Source organism: Anolis carolinensis, chromosome 1, assembly GCF_035594765.1.
Source record: "Anolis carolinensis isolate JA03-04 chromosome 1, rAnoCar3.1.pri, whole genome shotgun sequence".
In the NCBI taxonomy this organism is placed as follows: domain Eukaryota; kingdom Metazoa; phylum Chordata; class Lepidosauria; order Squamata; family Dactyloidae; genus Anolis; species Anolis carolinensis.
In genome coordinates, this window is record NC_085841.1 from 120,056,171 (window position 1) to 120,071,686 (window position 15,516).

Genomic DNA, 15,516 nt, shown 5'->3' on the forward strand with positions numbered 1-15,516 from the left:
CCCGTTTTCTTTCTGGGTAATGGAATGGCCCAATCCTCCAAGGTGGACTGTGTCTGCCTTCCACCATCTTCACCAGGAGAACTTTGTGTGCTAAGGCTGCCACTGGAAGGGCTTGCAGTTCCCCCTCCAACCGAAATGGAGGGATGGTGTCGCTTCATGTGAGAGCTCAACCCCGAGGTCGCAAGATGTCTCATGTCTCTGCCTCTGCTGATATTTGCCCCACAGTGTCTACAAACTGCCAAAGTAGCACACTGAGAGTGGACATGGAAATGGTCCCAAATATACGACCTTGGCCTCCCCACAGCCACTGTGGCGACGGCCCCAGAGATAGGAGTCGTGGGCACCCTTTCGGCAGCTACAGAAAGTTTTTGGTTTGATGGTACAACCTCCTCTACCTCCTCCTCACTGTCAGTAGCGGGTGGAGGGGTGGGGTTATCAATATCCTCACTATCCACCACCTGTAGTTCTAGGACGGCTAAACCTGTATGTTCCATTGATCGTCCTGTGCTCTCAGCTCCATAAGACAACTGGCTCTGTGTGGAGGGCTGAGAACTTTCTGCATTCGAACAGCCGGCTTCTTCATCAAGTCCACCCACTCCCATAGTTCGGCGTTCCAGACGGATGGGACCCAACCTTATTTTTTTGGCCCCCCACAGTGTCCTGGCTGTGGCTTTACCACTAGCAGGACTTGCTCCCCCAGACCCGCGTACTGCTGTACGCTTCATGATAACGGGAGTGTTTTCAGGAGACAGATGGGGTGATGTAAAGATGTTGTGTAATTGGTGGAAAATATTTCTTGTTTCTTGATTGGCAACGTGTTCTGTTTAGGGTCTATTAACTGCCGCCAAACCATCTATTTCTGTTTCATTTATTTTTATTCGTTTACAAGGGGCTACCTATACTTTCCAGTTCTGCAAAGGAGTATGGGAGGTGCAATCCTTTGGCCAAAGTTGGCTTTTGATTCACAGAATGCGACCCTGGCACGGACAAACAGCCCTGTTTGAGCAGGGAAAGGGCAAAAGTGGGTCCCTTGTTTCCCAAAAAGGAGTTTTAGTTCTCCCAAGGACAATGGGAGGTGCAATCCTTTGGCCAAAGTTGGCTTTTGATTCACAGAAAGCGACCCTGGCACGGACAAACTGCCCTGTTTGAGCAGGGAAAGGGCAAAAGTGGGTCCCTTGTTTCCCAAAAAGGAGTTTTAGTTCTCCGAAGGACAATGGGAGGTGCAATTCTTTTTGCCAAAGTTGGCTTTTGATTCACAGAAAGCGACCCTGGCACGGACAAACAGCCCTGTTTGAGCAGTGAAAGGGCAAAAGTGGGTCCCTTGTTTCCCAAAAAGGAGTTTTAGTTCTCCCAAGGACAATGGGAGGTGCAATTCTTTTTGCCAAAGTTGGCTTTTGATTCACAGAAAGCGACCCTGGCACGGACAAACAGCCCTGATTGAGCAGGGAAAGGGCAAAAGTGGGTCCCTTGTTTCCCAAAAAGGAGTTTTAGTTCTCCCAAGGACAATGGGAGGTGCAATTCTTTTTGCCAAAGTTGGCTTTTGATTCACAGAAAGCGACCCTGGCACGGACAAACAGCCCTGTTTGAGCAGGGAAAGGGCAAAAGTGGGTCCCTTGTTTCCCAAAAAGGAGTTTTAGTTCTCCCAAGGACAATGGGAGGTGCAATTCTTTTTGCCAAAGTTGGCTTTTGATTCACAGAAAGCGACCCTGGCACGGACAAACTGCCCTGTTTGTGCAGGGAAAGGGCAAAACTGGGTCCCTTGTTTCCCAAAAAGGAGGTTTAGTTCTCCCAAGGACAATGGGAGGTGCAATCCTTTGGCCAAACTTGGCTTTTTATTCACAGAAAGCGACCCTGGCACAGAAAAACAGCCCTGCATGAGGCAAGGGCCAAATCACCAGGCTCCCTTGTTTCCAAAAACCCTTTAGCGTTTAAAAAAGAAAGAAGAATGCCCACCCCGCCCGCAACAGAAAAAATGGCGCAGTAGAAAAATTGCTGGCCGTGTGGGAAAATTGAAAACGCCAATCTCGTGAGGAAAAAAACACCCACAGGCCCTTTGCAAAAAATTAACAAAGCAACACCCAACAGTTTCCCCACACCTCCCAAACTCACCCACCCAAACTTTTCTCCCGGTCTTCTGTAGCCTAGCTCAGCTCTAGCTCAAAAACAGCCAAGGAGGCTGTGACGCAGCAATCTTTCCTGCCTGCCTGCCTGCCTGCCTGCCCCCAGAATCTCCCTTCCACCCTCTTGAGATTCCCGGTGCGAATGAGCCACGAGGCTGAGTGCTCGCTCTTTTCATTCAGGACGTCCTACCAGCCCCTCCCCCTGGTTTAACGTGCTCTCTGATTGGCCACAAGGTGCAAACAACACGCTAGGTTGCCCCAGTGCACTTAAACAAGTTTGGGTGATTTGCAAAAGCATTTTTTAAAAACGAAAAAAAAAACGACGCCATAACGGAAAACGGCCAATCGCGGTTCGAAACCGCGATATCCAGACGTGTGGACAACCAATGCCGTATATTGCTTCAAAACAAACGAAAATAACGAATTAATAACGGGTAACGGGGAAAACGAATTATTTGAGCAAGCCTATTAATCAATATTGATGTTCTGGGTGAATTTTCAAACAAGGTTTTTTGAAATGCTTCCTTTTGATTCCCAACATCAATGGGCTATCTAACTTATTGGGAAAACATAATTAACATTTATACAGCATATGGTCCAGGGTAAAACAGAAATTTGATGTCTTTCTGCCATACCTCCTTCTGTGTATGCACACTCACAAATATGTGCATGGCTCTTTAGATTATAATATTTTCCATGAAATAATGCATATTTTATAATTGGATGGCAAAAGTTTTTCAAAATAGTTTCTGACAGCTTGGTAAATTTTGATACTTACAATATAGAAATGTGTGTCATGTTACATATCAAAGACACATCTACTTGAGCAGGTCCATTTGAACCCAGTATTGAACATTTCCCCCCTCTGGAATATGCATATGTGCATCACAGGACCACTTTGGGAGTTCGCACAGTAATTAGCAATCTGTGGAACCGATTTCAACGTGCAATGCCATTTATATTACAGTGTACTGGTGTGCATTAAAGGTTTCGTTTCAGATTTTCCTCTGACTTTGTTTGTTTTGGATTGCTGGGATTAAAATGCACTGCAGTTGCTTTCACAGTATGCATAATCTAGCAGCCACATTTTGGCGATAGCTTGAAGCTGCATTAAATGCTTAGTGTAGACAGGGCTACAGTGTGATTGTGGACTGTGGGTGGCCCTTGGGGCCTTCCTGAAAATCCCTCCAAAGCTATTCTCAAATAATTTTGGGGGAAGGAGGATCAATTTGAGGAGGAGAGGTATGCGGATCACGCTAGAAAGAGTGAAGCTTCAGAGAGAGCTGCAGAGGAGTGGACAGGGCTACCACTAAAACTTGAAAATCAGAGCTTAGCAAGCTTTCTATTAGACCTTGCACAAGCACAGTAAACTCATTTGTGTGTATTCACAGAAATCATGAAGAACAAAAATGTCCTGGGCACCTGTTTGTTTCCTCTAGCAAAAAAAAAAAAAAAAAAGGGAGTAAAATGACAGCTGGAATGGTAGAAGTGATGTTGATTTACTTTAGATGCACCAAAACATGCCAGGAATGCCCCTCTATAATTGCCCAGCCTTGCTATATACTAAGATCTAAGCACATTTAACTCACATATGAAAACTGCCTCCTGGCTTGTTATCTCCTCTTTATTATAGCATCGTAATCCTTAAGCACCTGAAACCAAGATGATACACACTATATAACAAGTTAACAATGCCAAAACCCTGCTCAAGGGCTGGCAAATCTTATCAGCATTCTTCATGCTTTGGGTATTAACTCATAGCCTTTATTTACTTTTCATGGGGTGTATATGAGATAGTTCATTCACAAGCAATACATGAGATGAAAGTGCCAGTTTTTACAATATATTCTTGCACTAGGATGACTACAGCATATAACTTAAAAAATCAATATAGTTATTGGTCAGATATAAGCTATAGTAACAGACCTTTGGAGCAGCTGAATTAAAAACAAGAAATAAAACCCAGAGTATTTCGCTAGAACAGGTCAAAACAGATGAAAAGCAAATGGTGCAATATGTAGCATTTTGAGTGAAATATGTACTATGGCACTCACTTCTTACAAAGACAAGCATCCACTGCAGTAAAAAACCCCCCAAAAAAACCCTAAATCATGGTACAATAAGATAAGATTGCTATATCCAGACACATGAGAGCATACAAAGCAAAAGTGAAATACAGAGTTCTGGTTAACTGAGTTCCGGTTATCCAAGAGTCGTATTATTCTGGGGATGGGGGCTTGGCCAGGCCGTGGGGAAGGTACCTCTAGGGAGGGAGGCAGGCTCCGGAGGAAGTTCCAATGGAAAATTTCTTCTCCCCGTGCCTTCCTTGCTCACCTTTGAGGAGCTCAAAGGCTCCCACCAGCTGCTCTGAGGCAGCGGATGGCAGGGTGGGCTCCATTCAGAAGAGGGCGCGGAGCTGCAAGGAGGCCTGAGAGGAAGCTGCCACCGCCACCGCCGTTGTGCAGAGGGAGCTTGAGAGAAGGAGAGGGAGGACTTTTCTCTCCCTATTCCTCTGGCTGGAAGATGCAAAGGAGGAGGAGGCAGAGGAGGGGGAAGCAGAGGCAGCCATGAGCATGGCGGCGGCAGCGGCTCCCTCTCGGGCCTCCTTGCAGCTCTGCGCCCTCTTCTGCATGGAGCCCGCCCTGCCATCTGCCGCCTCAGAGCAACTGGTGGGAGCCTTTGAGCTCCTCGGAGGTGAGCAAGGAAGGTGCAGGGAGAAGAAATCTTCCATTGGAACTTCTTCCGGAGCCTGCCTTCCTCCCTCGAGGCACCTTCCCTGCGGCCTGGCCAAGCCCCCGGCTTGGATAATAGGCTCCTCTATTATCCGTCAGTTTTGGTTATCTGAGATTGGGCCTGCCCGTTTAACTCGGATAACCGGAACTCTACTGTACTATTTTTTAAAATAGTAACAACACTGCTGACTCACAGAAAAACAGAGGCTTAATTAAAAAAAGGTTCTGATTATTATCAGAGGTGGCTCAGATATGGCACAGAAAAATAAAGAAGTACATAATGCAATCTCTGTAGACTGGAAAAACAAGGTCGATCAACCTGTGGGTCTCTAGGTGTTTTGGCCTACAACTCCCAGAAATCTCAGTCAGTTTACCAGCTGTTAGGATTTCTAGGAGTGGAAGGCCAAAACATCTGGGGACCCACAGCTTGACAAACACTGGTCTATACAATTCCTTTTTGTATGCACCAAAGTAATGAAACCAACCTGTGACAAAGAAGAAACCACCAATAGATACAGTCAGGATGCTTGAAGTACTTGTCTCAGAAAAGCAGCCTGGGGAAGTTGTTGGAACCAGGTTGTAGTAGTGGGGAGCAGGGATGAAATGGTAAGGGGTATTGGACCTTTATTCAGGGAGGTTGGAATCCTGGGCTCCAGGATATGTTAAAATTTAATTAAATGTTTTAGAGGGAAAAGAAGGCAGTAAAAAAGAGGGGCCTAAATTCTTGTCTCTCTTCCTTTCTCTTTCCTCTGTTGTCTCCTTTTCATCCAGCAGCAAAACCGCCAACTCCCCACTGTTCGCTTGTGAGGGACAAACTTGGCACATCCTTTTTACTTGCTTCTGGGTTGCATCTCTCGGATCCTTCTCCTATGGAGGGAAAAAAATCATACACTCCCTGCCATTCATTTCCCTCACTTCTGAGGGAGAAATGCAGCTTCACTATGAAGTTGTTGTGGGGCCTTTATAGTGAAGCTACATTTCTCTCTCACAAAGGAAAATGAATGGTGCAGAGATGGCGATTTTTCCCTCCGAGGGAGGAGACCGTAGAGCCAACCTAGAAGCAGAGAAAAAGGAAGACCTGCTGAGCCAAGAGCGGAGGCACTTCTTTCCCTCAGAGACCGTACCTGGAAATCAATAGTTAACATTTACAACTCATAACAATAACTCCAATGCTAAATGAACTCTCAAGACAATTGTAAGTACCTGTAGTTCATTCATTTCCTTTGAATGAATCTTTATTTCATGACAGTGGAGTGTTTTTGTAAGACTGAATAATTCAGGAGAAGAAAAGATGTATTGAACTAACTCATTCTAAATGTTGATTGTATTTTTATTCTCCTTTAAATACTCCTGGTTTAGCTAGTATGAAGAGGCGACTGTTAATCTGTCACTCCATAAATTTTGTGTCTGCGATCTTCAATTCTCACCAGTTAGGTTTCTACAAGATTTGATCCCACTTAATAACCCTGGAGTAAAAATAAATTTAATTCCTGAAGTTATTGCAAAAAAGAGGAGAATCCAACACATTTGACATAAAATACAGAACACTAAGTTTTGTAGAGATGGCTACTATTATAGGAAGATCAAGATAATGTCAGAAGGAAGCAATAACATCCCATGGCACTTTAGTGACAAAATAATTCAAGCTGCAAATCTATGCACTAGAGGTAGTTTACTGATGATATTGGACCCCAAATCCATGCCAATAATTAGGAATTCTAGGAGTTTGAACCCAACCTCTGAAAAGTATAAGATCTCCATCCCTGCTTAAAGTATGAACTTCTTTAAAAGCACGTTTCATTAATTTCTGACAACTTTCAGACACTTTATTAAATGTTGTACAGAGATGCCTATGGGGAACATATGACCACAGTATGACCCTGGGCCTCTCCAACAACCTTGTTCACTAAAAAAAAGTCCCCAACTGGTCTCGAGAAATTTTGGTGGGAGCTCAGATTTCCCTATATATGGACTATCACCTGGGCTTAGGGGAGGGGATTACATTTAGAGAGCAAATTATGCCATTCAGAGGCTTCAAGAGAACACCTTTATCTTTCAAGGGACTAAATTCAGAGAAGGGTTGGTGGTGTGCAGCCTACTGTGAAGGATAAAAATATGAACAGTAGAAGATGCTCAATCTGATATATAACACTGATTAAATCCATCTATTGCAGTGTTTCACCTCCCCGAATCACCTTTCTAAAATACATCATTAAAGAAATCTTAAAATTGGATTTACCTATACAGATGAAAATGCTGGGCTTGGAGATACTGGGTAACAGCATGGACTGTGCCACTTTAGACTCTAAAACCTGGAATATCCTTTCTGGATACCTATTTACATAGCTAGCTCTATATCCATTATCAAAATTGATGAACATAGAGCTTATGAAAAGCTCCATGTGAGCAGGGGAATCTTGTATTATGTGTTCTTTGGCTTGCATCATATAATACACATGTTTCTATTGTCAATAGCATACATTGTAGTTTAGGTAAAAAGGAGCCTTTATTCATGAAATACTTGTATCCAACTCAGAATGGTTTTCACTCATATAACTTTCAGTTACTTGAGAACTTTGATGGAAATTTGTAGGAATAATATCAGCTAATTACGTAGCTGTCCTGCAGTTATGCCCCTGAAACACCAGAGCAAAAAGTTTGCCTCTGCTTTGATTAGAAGTGATGTGGTATGTGAAGAACAACAAGAAAAGTACTGACTTGTTTGAAATGTTGAACATTGGTTAATTTTTTTCTTAAATGTGATAAAGTTCTAACATCTATCATATTTCAAAGCAAAAGTAACTTACACACCTGAAAGGAACACATTTATTTTTAATTTATTTTTTATTTTGTTGCATGGATACAGAACACTCTGAGGAAATTGTTCTTAGTAAGGCTTTCCCATCCCCTTGGAGCCAAAGTAAGCAAAAAAAATTGTGTGAATATTTCTTGTTGTGTTTGCTCATTGATTATAAACACTTCATTTCTGCATCCATAGTTTCTTGATATGCTCTATTATCTATCTATCTCACAAGTTTAGACCAATTCCCTGCAAGATGTAGAGAACGGATTAAATAAAGGATAGTATCTAGTAAATCTCTCTCACAGTTTAGCAGTCACACTTCAAAACCTATTTTTTCATATTCTGTATTATAAAATAATATTGGTTTAGGCAGCCAAGAACATTGTAAACCCAAATGGCAGGATAAATAATAAGGAACAGAATCATCCCAGTACACTCACAGTGGCTATTTTTAAAGCCATTTAACTCTTGGGCTACCAGCTTTTCCCATAAGGATTCCTTTGAATTGCTCCATAAGACATCTCTCATATGGCTATCTCTTCCCTGGAAATTGTTCATCATACAATCTGAGATATTTTGTTCACTATACATTTAGGTTATTGTGGGTCAGGCCTTCTGAAGGATAATGCAATGTGATAATGATCTTGGGCCACATTGCCATTGTGGGTGCTGCAAAAAGAGTAGAACCAAAATACTTACGTTAGGTTTAAGACCAATAACTAAAGGTGTTTCAACAATTTAGAGTTGGGAAAAGGGCACAGAAAACAAGGAAGTCTCTAAATAATGATGGCCTGGGGAAGATGGGGTGATCATCAGAAGAACTCGGTATGACACATTTCACTCCAGGGCCTAAGGTTCTGCGCTTAACAATACAATTTCTGTTGCTCCAGAAGAAGAGAAAGGAATGTGAATGTGAATGGTGACATTTTTTAAATAGCAATTGTCCCTTTCAAATGTGTAATCATGTCTTAAAGAATAGGGCCAAGAGAAAAAGGAGAATATATAATAGTTACTATTATAGCATCATTGCCTGACTCTCATGCTGACTATACTTGATAAACATTGAATTGGCATTGGAAAGCTTGGAGAGACATATTTTATGTCTCTTTTTCTGGAAAAATAACCTTGTTGTTATTGTTAAAGTGGGAATGATTGTATATAGAGTTGTTTAAATGTAATTGAGTTATAGTATTGCAATGTGAGCTGGAGATTGCATCATGCTGTCTGCTGTCCACTATGCGAGTGTGTAAAGAGTTAACTGTGTATTGCATCAGACAGCAGAGGTGGTTATAAATAGCTTGCTGTGTTATCTGTTCTTCCCTCTGCCCTCTGCTCTCTGCCTATTTGCACTCTGTGTGTGTCAGGACCCAGGCTGCAAAGGCACCAATAACCAAACACAGAGGCCAGAATCTAACTAATATCTTTATTGAAGGAATATATAAAGTTAATAAAAGCAAGTATATGAAATTGTCCAAAAGCAGACCTTTCAGGAAAGGTCTCAATTAGCCCAAAAAAGCGATGTCCAATATGAAATATTAAGGTCCAAAGTTGTAATCCAATAACCGAAACACTCACTTTGCCAGGCAAAGTGAGGGGAGATGACAAGGTCCTTTAGTCCATAAACTTGAGCAAGGCTAGGAAATAACTTGATACTTGAAACAAGGCTTAAAACGTGGAACAAGGTAACAAGGAACAAGAACAAGGTCCGTGGAAGAACTTGGTAAAATCCGTGATACAAGGCAATGTTTAGTCCTGGGAAACAAGCAAGGTCCGTAGGTAAACAAAGGCAAAAACAGGAGCGAAGGCTGGAAAGCAGGGCAAGGCTTGAGCAGGAGCGAGGCTTGAAACGGAGCGCGCTGTCCAGACACAACTCGCTCCGGAGGTTGACGAATTGACTCCGCGAAGTTACTTCGCGGGTAAATCACCTATATAGAGTCTAACTTTCCCGCCGAAACAGTTCTCTGGGAACCAGAAACGAAAGCTAATCTTTGAGACCAGATGTTTGACTCCTTAAGGATTCTCACGAAAAAGGAGACTTAATTGGCTGAATTCTTGGCTGCTATCCTCGCACTCCTGCGCGAAGCAGCTTCCAAACCTCTCTGTTGTTTACAAAACTCATGGCGGGAGAACACAGGAGAAGTGGGCTCCGGATTTGTTTGACATACTTCTGGGTCACAACTTTCTTGCAGGTGCAAGGTTCCCAGATCTGCCTGGGAAAGATCTGGCTGAGAAAATTCCAGTTCAGACTGGGAAGGTAAAAAACCCAAGTTTTCTTCATCATCAGGCATTACAGTGTCATAAGCAGGACTACAAGGCCCATGAGTCATCACACTATCCCCCTCCTCAGGGCCCCTCCCAAACTGGGACTCTCTCCCCGAAGCGCGAGGCCGTGGTTTGGTGGGATAGGTCTGATGAAAGCGACGGGTTAGATCAGGAGCGTGAACTGTGGAGGCGTCTTCCCAAGAGCGCTCCTCAGGGCCAAAACCCACCCAGTCAATGAGATATTGCAGGCGGCGGCGGTGAAAGCGAGAATCTAAAATGTCCTCAACCTCGAACTCCTCCTCCCCATTCATCAAAACAGGAGGGGGAGCCGGTTGATCTGTATCAGGACGCACACCATCCGCCGGAAGGAGCAGGGAACGGTGAAACACTGGGTGGATGCGCATTGAACGCGGAAGTTGGAGTTTGAAAGTCACGGGGTTTAATTGCGCCACCACTGGATAAGGGCCAATGAAACGGGCATCTAACTTCCGGCAAGGGCGGTGGGAGGGCAGAAAGCGAGTGGACAGGAAAACCCGATCTCCTACCTTGATTTCGGGGCCCGGCTGGCGATGTTTGTCAGCGTGGCGTTTATAGTCCTCCTTGGCTTGGTCCAGTTGCTGGAGCAAAAGTTGTTGTACCGCTGTGAGTTCCTGCAGCCAATCCTCTGCTGCGGGAACTTCTGAAGTTTCAATGACAGGGGGAAAGAAACGTGGGTGGAAGCCGTAGTTTGCAAAGAACGGCGTTTCTTTTGTAGAAGCTTGAACTCCATTGTTATAAGCAAACTCTGACAGTGGTAACAGAGAAGCCCAATTGTCCTGTTGGTAGTTTACATAACAGCGAAGATACTGCTCCAAGGTGGCATTGGTGCGCTCCGTTTGCCCATCTGTTTGAGGATGATGAGCTGAAGATAAGCGAGAGTCTATGCCCAATAGTTTTTGTAGTGCCTTCCAAAAACGAGAGGTGAATTGAGATCCACGGTCTGAGACTAAACTCTTGGGCAATCCATGTAGTCTAAAAACATGTTGAAGGAATAGATCTGCAGTCTCTTTGGCCGTGGGGAGACCTTCACAGGGTATGAAATGGGCTAACTTGGTGAAAAGGTCCACCACCACTAGGATCGTGGTGAATCCACAGGAAGGTGGTAGGTCAGTGATGAAATCCGCAGAAATGATTTCCCATGGGCGAGATGGGGTAGGAAGGGGATGTAGAAGCCCTGAGGGTTTCTCCCTTATCTTGGAGCGCTGGCATACTGGGCAGGTGTTGACATATTTTTCCACATCCTTGCGGATCTTGGGCCACCAAAAATCCCTTAGGATCAGATGCATGGTTTTAAATAGTCCGAAATGCCCTGCTGGTTTGCAGTCATGACACAGACGAAGCGCTTTTTCCCTGCCCGGTCCGGGTGGGATATAAACATGATTTCTATAGCAAAGCAGTCCATCTTTAAGCGAAAAGGGAAAATGCAGACCTTGACGAAGTTGGTCCTGCGCCCAGGTATCTGCTTGCTGACTAGCCCTGATTTCTTGAGCACAGATGGGTCCTGGAGTAGAGGAAGTTGAACCAATGGGAGTGGATTTGGTGTTCCCCACTGTGAGCGTGGCAAAGTTCTCGGGTTGTAGTAGTTGGGATTCAAAGGTCTCCTTGCGTCCTGCAGCGTATTCCGGTTTACGTGACAGGGCGTCTGCTTGCTTGGTTTGGGCTGGGGTCACATAATGGATCTGGAAGTTGAAACGTTCAAAGAATAAAGCCCAACGTTGCTGCCTCTGATTTAGTTTGCGGGCAGTTCTTAGATGTTCTAGATTTCGATGATCAGTGTGGACTTCAATGGGAAATTTGGCCCCTTCTAGCCAATGTCTCCAAGTTTCAAGGCTGCCTTTATGGCCAGTAGTTCCTTTTCCCAAATGGTGTAATTTCTCTCTGGTGTGGTTAGTTGACGGGAGTAAAAGGCACAGGGATGAAGGTGGTCTCCCACCGGTTGTAAGAGTACAGCCCCAATTGCCACATCCGAGGCGTCCGCTTGCACAACAAAAGGGGTTCCAGGATCTGGGTGCTGTAGAATTGGCTGGGACGTGAATAATTTCTTTAGTTGCTGAAACCCTTTCTCTGCTTGATCAGTCCAGCGGAAGGGCTGTTTTCCACGGATGCAGCTAGTGATTGGGTCAGACCAGCGGGCAAAATCTGGAATGAACTTGCGGTAATAGTTCGCGAACCCCAAGAAACGCTGCACCTCTTTCTTGTTAGTTGGCGCCCGCCATTCCAATACTGCTGAAACCTTGGCTGGATCCATGGAGAGCCCTAGAGGCGAGATACGGTAACCAAGGAAATCTACCTCTTGTAGATCGAAAGCGCATTTTTCCAACTTGGCATAAAGTCCATGATCTCGCAAACGTTGTAACACCATTTTGACGTGGTTCTCATGTTCTGATTGTGATCTAGAAAACACCAAAAAATCGTCCAGGTAGATTATCAAGAACCGATCTAGATAGTCCTGAAAAATATCATTGACAAAATGCTGGAACGTTGCGGGGGCTCCGCATAATCCATAATTCATAACTCGGGACTCGAATAATCCGAATTTAGTCTGAAAGGCAGTCTTCCACTCGTCCCCTTCTCTGATGCGAACTAGATTATAAGCCCCTCGAAGATCCAGCTTGGTGTAGACCTTGGCTCCTCGAAGTCGGTCCAGTAGATCCGAGATTAAGGGCAGGGGATAACTGTTCCGCTTGGTGATATTGTTCAATGCTCTGTAGTCCACCACCAAGCGTAATTCCCCTGACTTCTTCTTCACAAACATCACTGGGGAGGCGGCTGGGGATTGAGAGGGTCTGATGAATCCCTTGCGAAGGTTTGTCTCTATGAATTCCCTGAGAGCTTCTTGCTCCGGTTCAGTCAGGGAGTATAGGTGCCCTCGCGGGATCGGGGCCCCCTCCACCAAGTCAATGGCACAGTCATAAGGTCTATGTGGGGGTAATTTCTCGGCTTCTTTTTCATTGAATACATCCCAATACTCGGAGTACTTCTTGGGCAGGGTGATGATGGGCTCGGTCTCTGTGGCATGGCAGACCTTGGCTACGAGGCAATGGTTTTGGCAGTACTTTGAAGCAAACTGCAGTTCTCTGTTGGACCAGGAGATGTTTGGGTCGTGGAGAGTCAGCCACGGGATTCCCAAAATCACAGGGAAATGGGGAACCTCGGTAACAAAGAAAGAAATCTCTTCCATATGTTCCCTTATCCACATCCTGGTGGGTTCTGACCACTGGCTTACGGGCCCCGTCTTGAGGGGGCGGCCGTCTATGGCTTGCACCACACGGGCATTCTTGAAGTCATGATATTGTAATCCCAGAGAGTCGGCATACTCTCTGTCAATGAAGTTGTTGGTGGCTCCGGAGTCTATCATGGCGTGGATCATGACGGGTCCCCTTTTTGCTGACCATAAGGTGACCACTAGAAGGAACAGGACCCCGGTTGGCGGCTCTTGAATGGGTTTTCTGACCGGGTTGGCGAGCCTCTCTACGCCCGGTCGTTGGCTTCCCCCGCCGGCTGTGTGCCAGCCGCCTCAGACGCCTTCGTCTCCGTGGAGGACGCCGCCGCAAGACGGGCGGCGGGCTTCCCTTTGGCTGGACACTCTCTGGCGAAGTGGCCCCCATTTCCGCAATACCAGCAGAGATTTAAGCGTTGGCGACGGGCCTTCTCGGCGGCATCTAACCTGGGTCGCACGTTGCCCAACTGCATCGGCACCTCCTCGCTCCCTCTGGGGTATGGGGTTGGTGGTGGGGGTCTCCACACTGGACGCGGCTGGACGCTGGCGGGAGCGGGGGGTTTTGCCCCAGTTCTACCGCTCTGACCACGTACCCATTGTTTCCTGTTGGCAATCAAGACTTCAGCCCGTAAACATTGGTCAATGAGTGCTTCGAGGGACTGGGGAGGGTCCACCTTGGAGATTTCTTCCAGCATTTCAATGTTGAGACCCTCCCGAAATTGCCCCCTGAGGGCTACATCGTTCCAGCCGGTGCTGTGGGCCAGCACTCGGAACTCAGCTATGTACTGAGACATGGGTCTGTCTCCTTGAAAGAGGCGCCGGAGTTTATGGCCGGCTGCCTCCAAATTGTCCTCGATTCCCCAGGTCTCCTTAAGGTGATCCAAGAAACGTTGCGCTGTTCTTAGGTGGGAAGAGGCTTGATCGAATAGGGCCGTCGCCCAGCTGGCCGCTGGTCCGTCTAGAAGGCTGTAAACCCACGCCACCTTGATGTCTTCTTGGGGAAACTCGGCGGCACGGGCCTCTAGGTAAGCCTGGCACTGGCGGCGGAAAACTTGGACCTTGGAAGCTTCTCCAGAAAACTTAGTTGGCAACGCCATGGCCGGGAGGCGGACTCCGCGCTCCCTCAATCCTTTTATTTCTCCATCCTGCGCGTTGAGTCTGTCACGGATGCGATCCACTTCATCTTTGCTGATGGTGTAGCTGAGCGGCTGCCCAGCCGGCGCGGCTCCGGTCGACATTCTGGCCTTGGTTAATTGGTGCTTATGGGTGGCGGAGTCAAACTGTCAGGACCCAGGCTGCAAAGGCACCAATAACCAAACACAGAGGCCAGAATCTAACTAATATCTTTATTGAAGGAATATATAAAGTTAATAAAAGCAAGTATATGAAATTGTCCAAAAGCAGACCTTTCAGGATAGGTCTCAATTAGCCCAAAAAAGCGATGTCCAATATGAAATATTAAGGTCCAAAGTTGTAATCCAATAACCGAAACACTCACTTTGCCAGGCAAAGTGAGGGGAGATGACAAGGTCCTTTAGTCCATAAACTTGAGCAAGGCTAGGAAATAACTTGATACTTGAAACAAGGCTTAAAACGTGGAACAAGGTAACAAGGAACAAGAACAAGGTCCGTGGAAGAACTTGGTAAAATCCGTGATACAAGGCAATGTTTAGTCCTGGGAAACAAGCAAGGTCCGTAGGTAAACAAAGGCAAAAACAGGAGCGAAGGCTGGAAAGCAGGGCAAGGCTTGAGCAGGAGCGAGGCTTGAAACGGAGCGCGCTGTCCAGACACAACTCGCTCCGGAGGTTGACGAATTGACTCCGCGAAGTTACTTCGCGGGTAAATCACCTATATAGAGTCTAACTTTCCCGCCGAAACAGTTCTCTGGGAACCAGAAACGAAAGCTAATCTTTGAGACCAGATGTTTGACTCCTTAAGGATTCTCACGAAAAAGGAGACTTAATTGGCTGAATTCTTGGCTGCTATCCTCGCACTCCTGCGCGAAGCAGCTTCCAAACCTCTCTGTTGTTTACAAAACTCATGGCGGGAGAACACAGGAGAAGTGGGCTCCGGATTTGTTTGACATACTTCTGGGTCACAACTTTCTTGCAGGTGCAAGGTTCCCAGATCTGCCTGGGAAAGATCTGGCTGAGAAAATTCCAGTTCAGACTGGGAAGGTAAAAAACCCAAGTTTTCTTCATCATCAGGCATTACAGTGTCATAAGCAGGACTACAAGGCCCATGAGTCATCACAGTGTGTATATGTCGTCTTGAGAGTTTTCCGTTTGTCAGTAAATCTTTTGTAGAAAGCCAAACAGGCTTCAGCCTATTTATTGGTGC

At 45.7% G+C, this 15,516-nt stretch overlaps 1 protein-coding gene and 1 long non-coding RNA gene across 3 annotated transcripts in view; one reads left to right on the forward strand and one right to left on the reverse strand.

The window, feature by feature from the left end:
* Window positions 1-15,516, forward strand: part of LOC103281139 (uncharacterized) — a 59,381-nt gene that overhangs the window by 19,169 nt on the left and 24,696 nt on the right. The gene's annotated exons all lie outside the window — the stretch shown is intronic.
* Window positions 1-15,516, reverse strand: part of mei4 (meiotic double-stranded break formation protein 4) — a 117,432-nt gene that overhangs the window by 17,735 nt on the left and 84,181 nt on the right. The window contains exon 1 of one of the 2 annotated variants that reach the window (XR_010006438.1): window positions 4,455-4,698. The exons of the other annotated variant lie outside the window; for it this stretch is intronic. The gene's annotated coding sequence lies outside the window, so the exon portion shown is untranslated. Of the gene's footprint in view, window positions 1-4,454; window positions 4,699-15,516 lie in introns of those variants that run through there. 2 annotated transcript variants of the gene reach the window in all.